This window comes from Lissotriton vulgaris, chromosome 5, assembly GCF_964263255.1.
Source record: "Lissotriton vulgaris chromosome 5, aLisVul1.2, whole genome shotgun sequence".
Taxonomy (NCBI): domain Eukaryota; kingdom Metazoa; phylum Chordata; class Amphibia; order Caudata; family Salamandridae; genus Lissotriton; species Lissotriton vulgaris.
Window position 1 is genome coordinate 1537711438 of NC_141693.1, and position 13190 is coordinate 1537724627.

Here is a 13190-nt window from a genome sequence, read left to right on the forward strand (position 1 = left end):
TTAGGGCTTCGGGATAGAAGTATGATAGTGCTTTAGGTGTAATCGGGCCTCTGTTAATGTCTGAAAACCAGTCCCTAATATGTGCGGTGACTCTAGGGTCTTTAAAGGTGATACTTATTACGTCCCCCTCTATGTCTTTAGGGCGTAGGCCAACCCAGTTAGTTCTTCTCACCGTGATGATCTCGCCATTTAAGTGGGGTGGCAGTGGCCTGTTATTTTTTAGCCAATAAATGACCTTATTTTTAAGGCTAGTATGATTTTCATATGATCCTGATGATGGTAATGTCAAGACCCCTGTTAAAACGATAACATTGTGTGAAGCAGCTGGGGGTAAGTCCACATTTCTTTCACGTGGAGGTCTTTTATATTTGAAATCAGCCTTATTCGTGTCCAATATGGATTTTGTGTTCCCCATTCTTGCTGATTCCATAAGGGAATTTATTTGAGCAGACTGTGCCCGTGAATTTAGAGGGAGTTTAGATGGGGCAACAGGAACTTTATTAGCTGACCTCAGTGTAGCTGAGGATGCTTGTGTAATGGTAGGTTTTATTCCCTTAATGCTTTTGTTCTCTTTGGGCGTTTTCTCTGCCTCCTTTATATTAGAGGAATTAACTAAGTACTTGCTGGTTGCAATTTTTTTAGTAGGACATCCCGTAAGGGTATCCAATTGGACACCTAATCTCTTGACTCTCTCTACTATTGGAAGTAGTAGAGCTTTCAATAAGTGTTCCATCGCATCGACAAAGTCTTTTATAGAAGGTGGAACATGAGAGGGTAGTGTATTTTTAACTACATTGGGTGCCCCTTCAACTATTTGAAGTAGTTCTTTCCTAAGTGAGTCCTTTAAGGGTGTTTGTTTACGGGCAGAAGTGTCTTTGTTAGCCGGGCCTCTTTTTCTACGTTTTTTCGGGGGTGAACGAATACTTTCCTGTTTCTTTTTCGGAAAGTTAGTGACAGTCTTTGGGGTCGTATGTTTAGGAGTCACTGGTTGGGGTTGTCTTTTCTGTTCAGCCTCCAAAGATGTTGATACCGCAATAATGCTTGAGCTTACATGCTCAGAGGGTGTAAGTGATTTGGGGGTAACGAGGTCAATAATGAGGCTACTGCTAGGGAGGGGTAGCTCAAGTTGATGGGTGGTAGGTTTATCATTTTTAGGGGATGAGCTGACCTGGAATATTAAAGGGATATTATCTGTGTTAAACAGATCAGCGTCTGTATTTTCCAGATTCGCATTATCCAGTTGTGGATCAGGGACAGCTTTTGAAGAAGAGTCTAGTGCAGTATTTTTGAGTTGCTCGATGGAAAGCCGACGAGCAGCTCGGTGCTCTGCCAAAGCCAGGTCTCTGTCGACTTCAGCAATGGCTCAAGAGAAGAATTTGTCCAAGGGACCCAGAATGGTAACACCTACCCTAGTTGGAAGGTCGTACGCAACAGGCATAGACATATCTGGGGCTATTTAACTATTGGAGTAGTGAACCTGATCCCAGGTACAAGGATGGACACGTTGATGGGATGGCCAAGCCGAGCCTTGTCTGGCCTTGGAGGGCCGTAGAGGGCCCGCCCTTTGCCCGGGCTTAGCCCCGGGCGTCCCGCGACGCGGAGGGCTCGCTGTTTTTAGAGCCCCTCCTGGCGCGTGTACCGCGTGAGGCTGCCGGGATGTGTAGTCCCGGAGCGGCGGCGCGGTTGGTGGCGGCGGTTCCTGCTGTGTGGTGGTGGCAGTTCCTCTGGCTGCCCGCTTTGTCTCTGCCTCGCTCCTCGCTCCTCTAGTGCTCCAGGTATGCTGTAGGACACCCCTAAATATAGTAACAATAGGTTATCAATAATAATGAAGTCAAGGAGGTTGAGCAACTTCTTACATCAGAGGGGTAGGATCAAAAGATCTATTAGCACTTTGTCAAAAACTGTGTAATAGGAGACCATAGTTGTAATCTTCTTCCAGCAAGAGATATAGGGCCAGATGTAGGTAATCTCGATTTACCTACTCTTAAATACTGAATCATACCGATTCGGTATTTAAGAGTTGGTAAATGGGATGTAGGTAATTTCACTTTTGAAATTACCGAATCGGAATGATTCGGTAATTACCGAATCGGTATTTACCGATTCGATAATTGCCATTGTCGGCGGCCTTCGACACCGTCCCCCATGAGGGTCTCCTCGCCAGACTTTATGAGATCGGTCTGAGGGGGACGGTGCTCAGCTGGTTTAGATCCTTTTTGGCTGACCGTCGACAAACGGTCTGGGCCTCTTCTAGCTCCGCCGAGATGCCGCCACTGGGATCGGAGTCCCTCAGGGCTCCGTGCTGAGCCCGACTCTTTTTAACATCTTTATGATCCCTTTGGTGACATTGGTGGAGTCCTTCGGGGCCCATATCGTATCCTACGCCGACAATACCCAGCTCCTCTTCACTTGCCGTAAGGGAGAAGAGTTTGATGGAGAGAGTATCCGTGAGTGCCTTGGGGCTGTTTTTAAATGGTTCCAGCTAAACAGCCTCAAGTGCAACTCAGATAAATCCGAGATACTCTTCTTCGGCTGCCCATCTGACCCAGATTGGCATGAATGGTGGCCTGCCAACATGTTCCCTCCAGCGCACTAGTCCCAGCTAGCAAAGAACCTGGGAATTAAGATTGACAACGGGCTGATGCTTAGATCTCAGGTTATGGCCCTTACTGGAACTTGCTTCGGCATCCTTAGGATGCTCCGGAAGTTTTTCCCTCTGCTCTCCGAAGAACATAGGAGGACTACGGTTCAGGCCTTAATTGGCTCAAGATTGGATTATTCCAACATATTGTATCTTTGCCTGCCTGAGTACCTACTGCAACGCTTGCAGGTGGTCCAGAACACTGCCTCACGGGCCATCTTTGGCCTCCACAGGTGGGCCAGAGTCACTAGCTTATTGCAGTCGCTCCATTGGCTGCCTATCCGGAAACGGATAGTGTTCACTCTGACACTGGCCAACAAGGCTTTGCACGCCTCGGGAGCTCAGTATCTCCAAAGGAGGCTCGCCTTTTACCATCCGGCCCGATCACTGAGATCGGAGTCCTTGTTCCTGGCCGTGGTTCCCCGAGTTAAAAAGGCCCGCATTGGAGGCCGCTCTTTTAGGCTGCAAGCCCCGCAACTCTGGAACTCTCTCCCTCTGACTCTACGCAACACATCTAATCTATTGGCTTTCAGAAAGGGCCTCAAGAAATGGCTTTTTGCCCGCTAGGACGCTCCTTCTATAGTGCTGGATTCCTTTAGTCCTCTGTAACTGACCTATTTTGTTTTGCTGTTGTCTGTCTTTTCTGGTCACCAATAAAAGCGCTGGGACACTCCTCTGGAGTAGCCGTGCGCTAAAGAAGACCAATTTAACATTAACATTAACATTAACATTAACATTGATTCCTATGGGCCTTGAGGCCCATAGGAATCAATGCCAATTACCGAATCGGTAAAAACCGATTCGGTAAAATTACCGAATTTGCAAGGGGGACAGGGTGTTACTTTGACACCCTGTTGCACCCCTCAATTGTGCATGGGTGCACATGTTGCTGACATACATGCCCTTAGGGCATGTATGTCTGCAACATGGCACGTTTTATAAAGCAAAAAAAATGCTTTTTGAAGGGTTTTCATTATTTACCACCAACTTCTAGTTGGTGGTAAATAACGAATTCTTAAACCCTTGTAGCACTGATTACAGTGCTACCTACATGTAGAATTACAGAATCGGTAATTTTACCAATTCGGTATTTTACCAAATCGGAAAAATTACAAATTCGGTAAAATTACTGATTCTGTAATTTAACATGCCCCTACATCTCAATATCCAAATCCGTATTTTTGTCCGTTTCCGACCGGTATTTGGATACCTACATATGGCCCATAGGGTTTACGTATGTTGTGTCCAGTCTATGATTATAACAGACAGAGTACCACCATGCCACGTAAGATAATTTAGACATGTCTTTCCAGTTTTTTGTTATCTGCTGAAAAGCAACTGCTAATAACAAGTCTATAATCTGCACTTTCAATTGACTTCTAGGCCAATAGACAGAAAGGCTTCCTAAGAAGATATTTGCATATGAAAAAGGAACTGTGCATCAGAATTTTTTTAATCTGAGACCATACATGTTTCGAAAATTTAAGTACAAATGGACATATAAATAATAAATGTTTTAGATCAGCATGTTCTAGGGGACAAGACCAACAAGTGTCAGGAGTTTCAGTGTGCATTTTGTGTAATTTCATAGGTATCAATAAACTTCTATTATAACAAAGACAAGAGTTTGTGTGGTGTTTGCTGCCCAAGAGGATTTCCTAATTTTTGTCTAGATCATGTTCCATAAAGTAATGGACCAACTTATGTCTAAATCTGCTTCCCGAGAAAGTTCTTCTTTTGTTTTGTCCCTATCAGTGGAAAAAAGTGTCAAGTGGGAGTATATACTAGATGCTTTAGGATGTAAGTAAAGAAAATTATACCACGTAGTATCGTTCAGAGGGGTAGAAGGAGTTAGAGGATGAAATTGAGTTACTGCCTCCACACTTGCAAATCATAGATGCATAAACTTTTTTTGAAAGGAAAGGGTTAGTTGAAAAAAAGTTCTTGCTTGTGAGAAAGTAACAAATGTGTCATGTATAAATAGTTGATGTACCCAAATAAGGCATTTATTTCTCCAAGTTTTCCAGAAAAAGTTTTTTTTTAAGTAGTATCAATTTGTTGTGCCAAATGGTGGCATTAAGACAGGAGTCAAGACTGTTCGGAACAGATTGGATTGTAGAATTCAATAACTTATAAGAATACTTGAGAACTGGTGTAGACTATTTTTGATGTTTGCGTGTGAAAGATAAATATTCCTGAAATGGAAAAGGGGAGAGGAACGATTTCTCCAGGTCAATCCAAAGTGGTGAATCTAATGGTGAGTCAGTGATCCATTGAGATCTGTGACGTCCAAAATTGGTGGTTGGTGTAAATTTCCCTGATTTTCCTAAATATCATAAGGCGTTTCAATTAAATCAGGGAAATTTACACCACCCACCAATTTTGGACGTGACAGTTTCAGTAGTGACATTCTAGATTTCTTTTTGTTCCATAAGAAAGATATAAGGATGGAATTAATCTTATGAAATAACTTAACTGGTATAGTTACAGGGATATTGGAAATCATATAACGGGCCCACTGAAAACAGACCAAACTGAATTTGGTTCTGTGATCATCCATAGAAATAATTTGGATTTATACTTTATCACATTGTTAGTAGAGTGACATGACGTTGGTCCTGAAGAATGCCACAAACCTATGGTCATCAAGGCAGAAACATGTTGACCTAGTCTGATAGGGAACCTCCATACCCCTGTTGCTCGCACTACATCTCCCTTTTTGATTTAATAACGCTTCAAGAAACTTGTCTGAAAGCCCCACAGCACATCAAGTGCTACACTTGTTTTGCCACACCAGCCGCAAGGGCTAGTAGGTTCGGCCATCTCTCAGGAGGATTGGCCACCTATGTTTCCACTACATCAATAGCTTCAGCAACCCTTATGGATTCATTTTCAACCACAACATTAATAGTTAAAATAAGACTTGTCCTCGAGAATAAAGAGGAGGAGGTACGCATAATCAACGCATACGTCCATCCAAAAAATAAAGTGAAAGAGTCATCCAAAATAATGAATCAACTGGCTGAGTACGCTACCCAAATGGAAAAGCCACTCTTCCTTCTGACAGGGGACCTAAATCAAGATCTATTTGGCTCGTCAGAAGGAGAGGAGGCACTGGCTCTAAACAGAATCTATAATATACCACTGCAAAGTGCCCTACCAGATAGGAAAAAACACCGCAATAGCCGCTTTCTTTATGACCTAGAACATAAAAACCTTCGGACATTGAATGGAAGATTTTCGACAGATTCTCCTCCAGTAAAATCCTTTTACTCGACTACAACGAGCTCCATTCTGGACTACACTTTTGCAAGTCTTGCGCTATTTCCATACATCTCGGGGTTTAGGAATGCCACATATTATCAAATACACCAACCTTAATCAGGCCAGTCACAGCTCTGGGGCAGATCTACTCATTGAATCAAAAACGGATCAAATGCACGCCAGTTAATTCGACCCCCTAAGCCGAAGCTGTGCACTCCAGCTTTTCTATACGCAAAAATCAACTGCAGCTGGGCATATTACTTATTGGGATCACTTTACAGCAACACTGCTAAAAAAAACTTGCAGTTACTGTCGCCCCAAAAGACAATCCTCACAAATAGCGCAGCAAGAATAATCTAAAGAAGGAACAGAGAGCACAACTAAAGAAACTAAAAAGATCAGTAAAATTGACGCTAAGGAAGCTGAGAATAGCCCCTAACAACATCAGCCTACGAGCAGAGTTGAAACATCAAAGGGCAGTGCTCAAACAAACAAGATGGAACATCAAGAGAGATGGTGAAAATGAGGTCTTGGCTTAACTCCTATACAACATAAATACTAACAACAGAACCCACTTCCGGCAAACAGTGAATGGGATCATGTGCCCGCAGCACAAAGAAATAGGATCTCACATCACTGAAGAGATTTGGATTAAATACCTTTCCAGTCACTTCAATGACCACACAGAGCATGCAGGAGCACAAATGAGGACCAATAATAAAACAGAGATAAATTGTGAAACGCGTATGCTAGAGACAGTGGGACAGGCCTCTCTAGGCATAAATACCAACCTCCCAGAAAACTTGAGGAACCAGCAGACAGCCTTAATTAAAAATCAGATAGCCAAAGGCAGGAAAGACGGTGCCCCGGGACCAAATGGCATCCCACCTGCCCTCTACAAAGCAAAGAACATAGAGTGGGTGGACATCATGCAACTTCTATTCGTGGAAATCAGGCTACTAAACAGAATTCCAGAATCCTGGAAGGGGTCGACAATCGTTCCTATCTATAAAAAAGGAGACAAGGCTGACCCAAACAACTACTGCTTAGTAGCCCTTCTTGATAACGAGGCGAAATACTTTGTGGCACTATATTAGAGGAGATTGCACTTTGGGCTGAGTCAAACCTGATTATACCGCTGAATCAGACTGGCTTTCGAAAAAAGATCATCAACAAACATCCTTGCCATTTCACTAATTATCGACGCAGCAAAATCCTCTAAGCTCCCGCTACATTTGTGTTACATCGATTTCAGTGCGGCATTCGATAACATCGAGAGAGGTAGACTCTTGGGGAAACTGGCACAATGGGGCCTACCGCAGTTGACCCTAAACATGCTGATACTTCTCCATTCTGACACCTGGGTACAGGGGAAACTAGGAAACAGCACTCACCTGTCCTCAAAAGTACGAACCACCAAAGGACTCAAACAAGGGTGTGTGCTTGTGCCAATTCTGTTTAACCTCATTATGGCAGATCTACCGAGACTGCTCGATGCCTGTAACTCCCACTCACCGAGGATAGGAGGGAAAACTCTGAGCAATCTTCTGTATGCAGATGAGTTTGTGCTACTTAGCCACACTTACATTGGTCTCCAACGTCTTCTAACTGAAATGCAAATATACGCCATAGAAAACAACCTAAACATAAACCTCAGTAAAACTCACACAATGTCAATTAACACCAACAAACAACAACAGAAGAGCTGGTCTCTTGGTGGTTTAAAAATTGAGCCAGCTTGTGAGTACAAATATCTGGGAATCATCTTCGACAGAGAAGGCGCTTTTGCGCCCCAGAAGCAGAAAATAAGAAGGAGAAGTTCATTGATCGCCTTGACGATGAAAAACCTGGCAACCCAATTGATTGGCCTGACTCTGACCCTCTTCTTGAAAGTAATGCAGGTGAAGCTGCTTCTCTCGATTACCTATGGCAGCGAGGCTATGCGGGGAAGAGACTCCAAAGACCTGGATAGCACACAGGTCAAAGCTTACAGAACAATGTTCTCGCTCCCGCTTTACACCTCTCCGGCTCAAATAAGACTGGAGTTCGGCCTGAAAAAGCAAGATCTAGCCAGGTACGGGGCATACATCATTTGCTGGCATAAACTCAGAAGCGCCACTACAGATACAATAAACTCTCTGCTATGACAGGATATACAAAGCAGGGATGCTTCTGAGGCAAGAACTTACCTGCAAGCAGCATTGGAAGCCACCAAACTCTCAGTGCTCTGGGACAAAGAACTTGGGCACAGCACTTTCAAAAAACTAGTCTGGAAAAATGTTAAATCACTCTCCTTACTGGAGGATAAGGCACTATTCTCAAAACATTTGCATGCATGGATGACCCTCAATTCTTACAAATCGCTAACTCCACAAATATGTTTCAACCAGGGTTAACCGAAAACCACATAAATTAAGCTCTTAAAATACAGACTAGCAATTCTGCCAAGTACAGAGCACCTACCGCCATGGCTCGGGAAAGATGGAAATGAAGACTGCATGCTATGCTATTCAAAGAATGGTGATATTCTTCACGCTATCTGCTTATGTGTAGAACTGCAACAAGCACGCCAACTGCTTCTCAAAGATCAATTCAAGCAAAAAGGGATCTGCATCAGAAGGCAAGCGGTGCTCGCCTGCCTGAATCCGTTAAACACTAAACTAAACTGTACGTTTTGTGAAATTTCTCGCAACGGCCGAGCAAAGAATGCCAAGACTGCCAAAATCGGGGAATAAAATCACAGACTCAGGCTCATAAGCAGACGGACAATAGAACGTAAGGATAAATTCACTGTACACGTCCGTCTAGCACCAGAGGGTCACCCTTGTGAAAAGAAAAACGCTAGCGGCAAAAATAGTACATGGCTGAACAGGACAGGAACAATCTAATACGGGATCAGAATTGCTCACCACTCAATGTAAAAAGTGTGTTTTGACCATTAGTAATGAGTTATATTTGGTGTAAACAGTAATGAATTTCCAATTTTATGATCTATGTTAAAGGTTTTAAATAATGATGTTTTAGGAATGTTGTAATATGCATTGCAATGGTTTTATTTAACTAAGCATAATAAAAATTAAACTTAAACTATTGCTCACACTGTCTTTTAAGTCTGTCCTTAGGGGATACTCATTAAAATTATTTTCCCCTTTTGAGATAGTTTTAATTCACTTTTGATATTATTTTTGCACTCTTCCCCTCAATCACATAAAACATTGGAGTATAAAACACCTCACGCTCCTCTCCTGAGGGAGAGTTGTAGCCCACGCTGTGCACCTTGTGAGCACAGTGTGCAAGAGGGAACCTAATGATGAAGCATGTCAACCTCGGTGAGTGAGGGTTCTCGTCTTTAAAAAGCAACTGCCCTTTTTTCAGTTTTTCACACCCATATTCACATTCTAGTTAGGATACCACCCGGTTATCTTTTGTGTGTATTATATTAGTGGAGTGGTACCGTGGATGGTAATAATTCCTTCTATTGGGACCTTTTTGTGAGATTATATATAATACTATTATAGGGCATTATAGTTACTTATCCTAAATGCGTGGTGGTATGGGAATCAGGATGACCCAGCTTACGCCGTGGAGCGGCGCCTTTAGGGCGATCTCTCTCTCCACACGATCCTATATTGTGCACCGGCACACAGGGCTCTGCCATCGGTGAATCGGGAGATTTTGCGGATCTGGCAGCAGGCATTGTGGTGGATAGGGTGGTGTTACAAGCTGACCCGGGAGAACCCCCTGTGGAACAAAGGTCGTCTGCCACAGTGGCTGCATTACCAGGGTTTAAAGGTTGGTTTAACATCATCATCTCTACCCTTGGAGATGTCATGAGGGAGACCACCTTGTAGTCTTTCCAAGACCTGCAGAGTGACTTTCAGATGCCTAAGTCCCAATTCTATAAATAACTCCAATTTCACCATGCCCCTCCCCTAGTCTGGTGGGTCTGGAGACACTTGCCGAATTCAGCCCGGTGGAAGCCAAGATATTTATGGGGGATCTTCAGGACCACAACATTGCCAAGATCTACCAGACATTAGTGATACACAGCTCCCCTACCCTGTAAAACCTTAGAGAGACTTGGGAGGAGGACCTGGGTTCCTTGGATGAGGAGGACTGAAAGGAGGCTCTGGCCCCCCCGTGAGGAGCGTCCACAGCGGTACGTCTACGTCCTATCCAATTCAAATATCTCAACAGGGTCTACTTTACAGGGGTCTGATTATGGAGGCCGGCATTGTGGCTATGCCTTAGATGTGAACAGGAAGAGGGAACCCTGATACACACGGTCTGGCATTGCCCTTCCCTGGCGCAGTTTTGGCGAGGAGTGATGTCCTGTCTTTCAGAGGTGTTAGGCTGGGACCTACCCCGGTCTCCGATGTTGGTTTTACTAAACATCATGGAAGGGATTGGGGGTAATATTTATGATGTTGGGATTTACACTGGCAAAGAGGGATGTCGCTAGGGCTTGGAAGGCGCGGGCACTACCATTGGTGTCCGTATAGAAGAGTGTGTTGTAAATACTTGGGTTGAACCCATGTGGTCAGTGGGACCTGGGTAGATAATGAAGTATATATAAAGGGGTCCCAGACCAAACAAACAATAAATTATTTGTACTCTCACAATTTTGTTGAATTGATCCACAAACAAATGAAGGTGCAAAGTGTTTTTATTTTCACTGCACCATGAGCCATTCAATGGTTGAAAAATCAATAATATAATACACAAAATTCAATGCGCCCACAAAAGGAAGGGAAAGAGTGCAGGGGAAGGAACATATTTCAAATAGTTACACATCACTAATCAAAATTTCATTATGCATAAATCCACAACTCAAATCATGAATACTGTTGATCCACATAAAGGGGTCACGAGAAGGAATATATCAAAAACACATTTTTTTGTGGAAGAGACTCCTAGTTTGCTGAATATATCAAGCTAGGGTTAGGAGTTCTGGGTTGTAGATGAAAGTCTATGTTTCGACCCAATGAAATGTAGGACAGTAGATCCTTACTCGCGGGTCTTCGTCAGGACGTGAAGGGGGGTGGAGGGTGGGGTGGGGCTGATTCCTGGCGGAGCAGACAGAAAACGGCCAGAAAAAACGTGGTCCGTGACCAGGCAATGCCTTGTTCTGCGCTGTGTGCTGTCCGAATCTTATTGTCAGGACAGTTAGATTCGAGGAAATAAACTCATTACTTTTTCACCGTCAGAGCAGGGTTTCTTTTTAAGTCCTTATAGTAAAAATATCACTCGTACCATATCCGAGGGGATTCTGATTGTTGAGAGGAGCGTGCGAGCCGGCGTCTCACCGCGTCTCCTAGAGCCAGGAGGCTCTATAAGGTTTATTACTATTACTATTACTATTAAGGCCATGATTACTATAAGGACTTAAAAAGAAACCCCGCTCTGACGGTGAAACAGTAATGAGTTTATTTCCTCGAATCTAACTGTCCTGACAATAAGATTCGGACAGCACACAGCGCAGAACAAGGCATTGCCTGGTCACGGACCACGTTTTTTCTGGCCGTTTTCTGTCTGCTCCGCCAGGAATCAGCCCCACCCCACCCTCCACCCCCCTTCACGTCCTGACGAAGACCCGCGAGTAAGGATCTACTGTCCTACATTTCATTGGGTCGAAACGTAGACTTTCATCTACCACCCAGAACTCCTAACTCTAGCTTGATATATTCAGCAAACTAGGAGTCTCTTCCACAAAAAATGTGTTTTTGATATATTCCTTCTCGTGACCCCTTTATGTGGATCAACAGTATTCATGATTTGAGTTGTGGATTTATGCATAATGAAATTTTGATTAGTGATGTGTAACTATTTGAAATATGTTCCTTCCCCTGCACTCTTTCCCTTCCTTTTGTGGGCGCATTGAATTTTGTGTATTATATTATTGATTTTTCAACCATTGAATGGCTCATGGTGCAGTGAAAATAAAAACACTTTGCACCTTCATTTGTTTGTGGATCAATTCAACAAAATTGTGAGAGTACAAATAATTTATTGTTTGTTTGGTCTGGGACCCCTTTATATATACTTTGTATAGAAGAGTGGACTGGACTTTTGTATGGTATCAGAACTCCATATTTTCACAGCCAGAGGTTGCCCGCAGAAACATTATAAAATTGGGAAGCAGTGGGCAGACTATTGAGGGCTGATTCTGGAGCCGATTACGGAAGGGGTCCCCGCTTCCAGTTTGATGTTACCCCATGGGTGTCAATTGTACTTGATTGTATATATAAGTGATTGTTAGTGCATCCGAAGGGGGTTGGGGGTAGTTGGGGTGTTCTAAAAAGGTGGGTTCATCTGCATTGCACTTCTATATCCTTGCTGCATTTCCTTTCCTTCAAAAAAGTCAAAGTCATGATGTTGTTTAGTGATTGTGCAGAGGTCTCTGGGGTACAGAGCCCTGCGTTATACATGTCATTTGATGAAGTGTATTTGGTCAAAGATAAGATTACACATTTTGCATTGTTTAGTTTATAACCGTATACTTTGTTATAACATACAACTTCTGTCAAAAATGCTGGAAGTGTAGACTGTGGATGTGACAAAAATAGAACTACGTCAACACGTGTTTCTTGAGCCTCAAGATTCACTTTCACATCCGCACTGGAATATATATTTCATACAAAGGTGAAAACGATTATTTCATTGGTCGTTCGAAAAAAACTTTTTTCACAAGTTCATTGTTCATTTCATTTAATTTTCATGAAATTGTCAATTTTCAATTTTCATGTTCTTTGGATTATTCCAAGATTGTCATGATAGTATATCACTTTTTACATTGCCCGATGCATTTCGAGCTACACAGCTCTTCCTCAGGGGACTTTTTATCTGCAAAAATACGATCCTTAACTAATGGTGTACCAGACATAAATAAAGAGAAAATTCATTCAAATGACCATCTTGTGATTGTCACATTCCCTCAACATGTGATACATGCGAAAAAGCTTATAACTATATATTACCTTATAACCCTGCCGATTTTAAATGAGTGCGTGCTTGTGTGTAAATACACGTCTGTCTACTTCAACATCACTAACCTGAACCCTTGTGGCTTTGAGCTGGTCAGGGAGCTGTAACGATAAGCGAAAGTCGTTGTAACTAGTGGACAAAGCTTGTAACCTAGAGCATAGTTGAAGTAAATGCCTCCCCCCCCCTGGGATATTCTGTCCGTATCTTACCGTGTACGAGCTTCGTGTGGTTTGCCAATGGTTGTCGTTTGGCGTGCGACGCTCTATCCGAGCGTTGTCTATGGTTATTTATGCCGGTCACG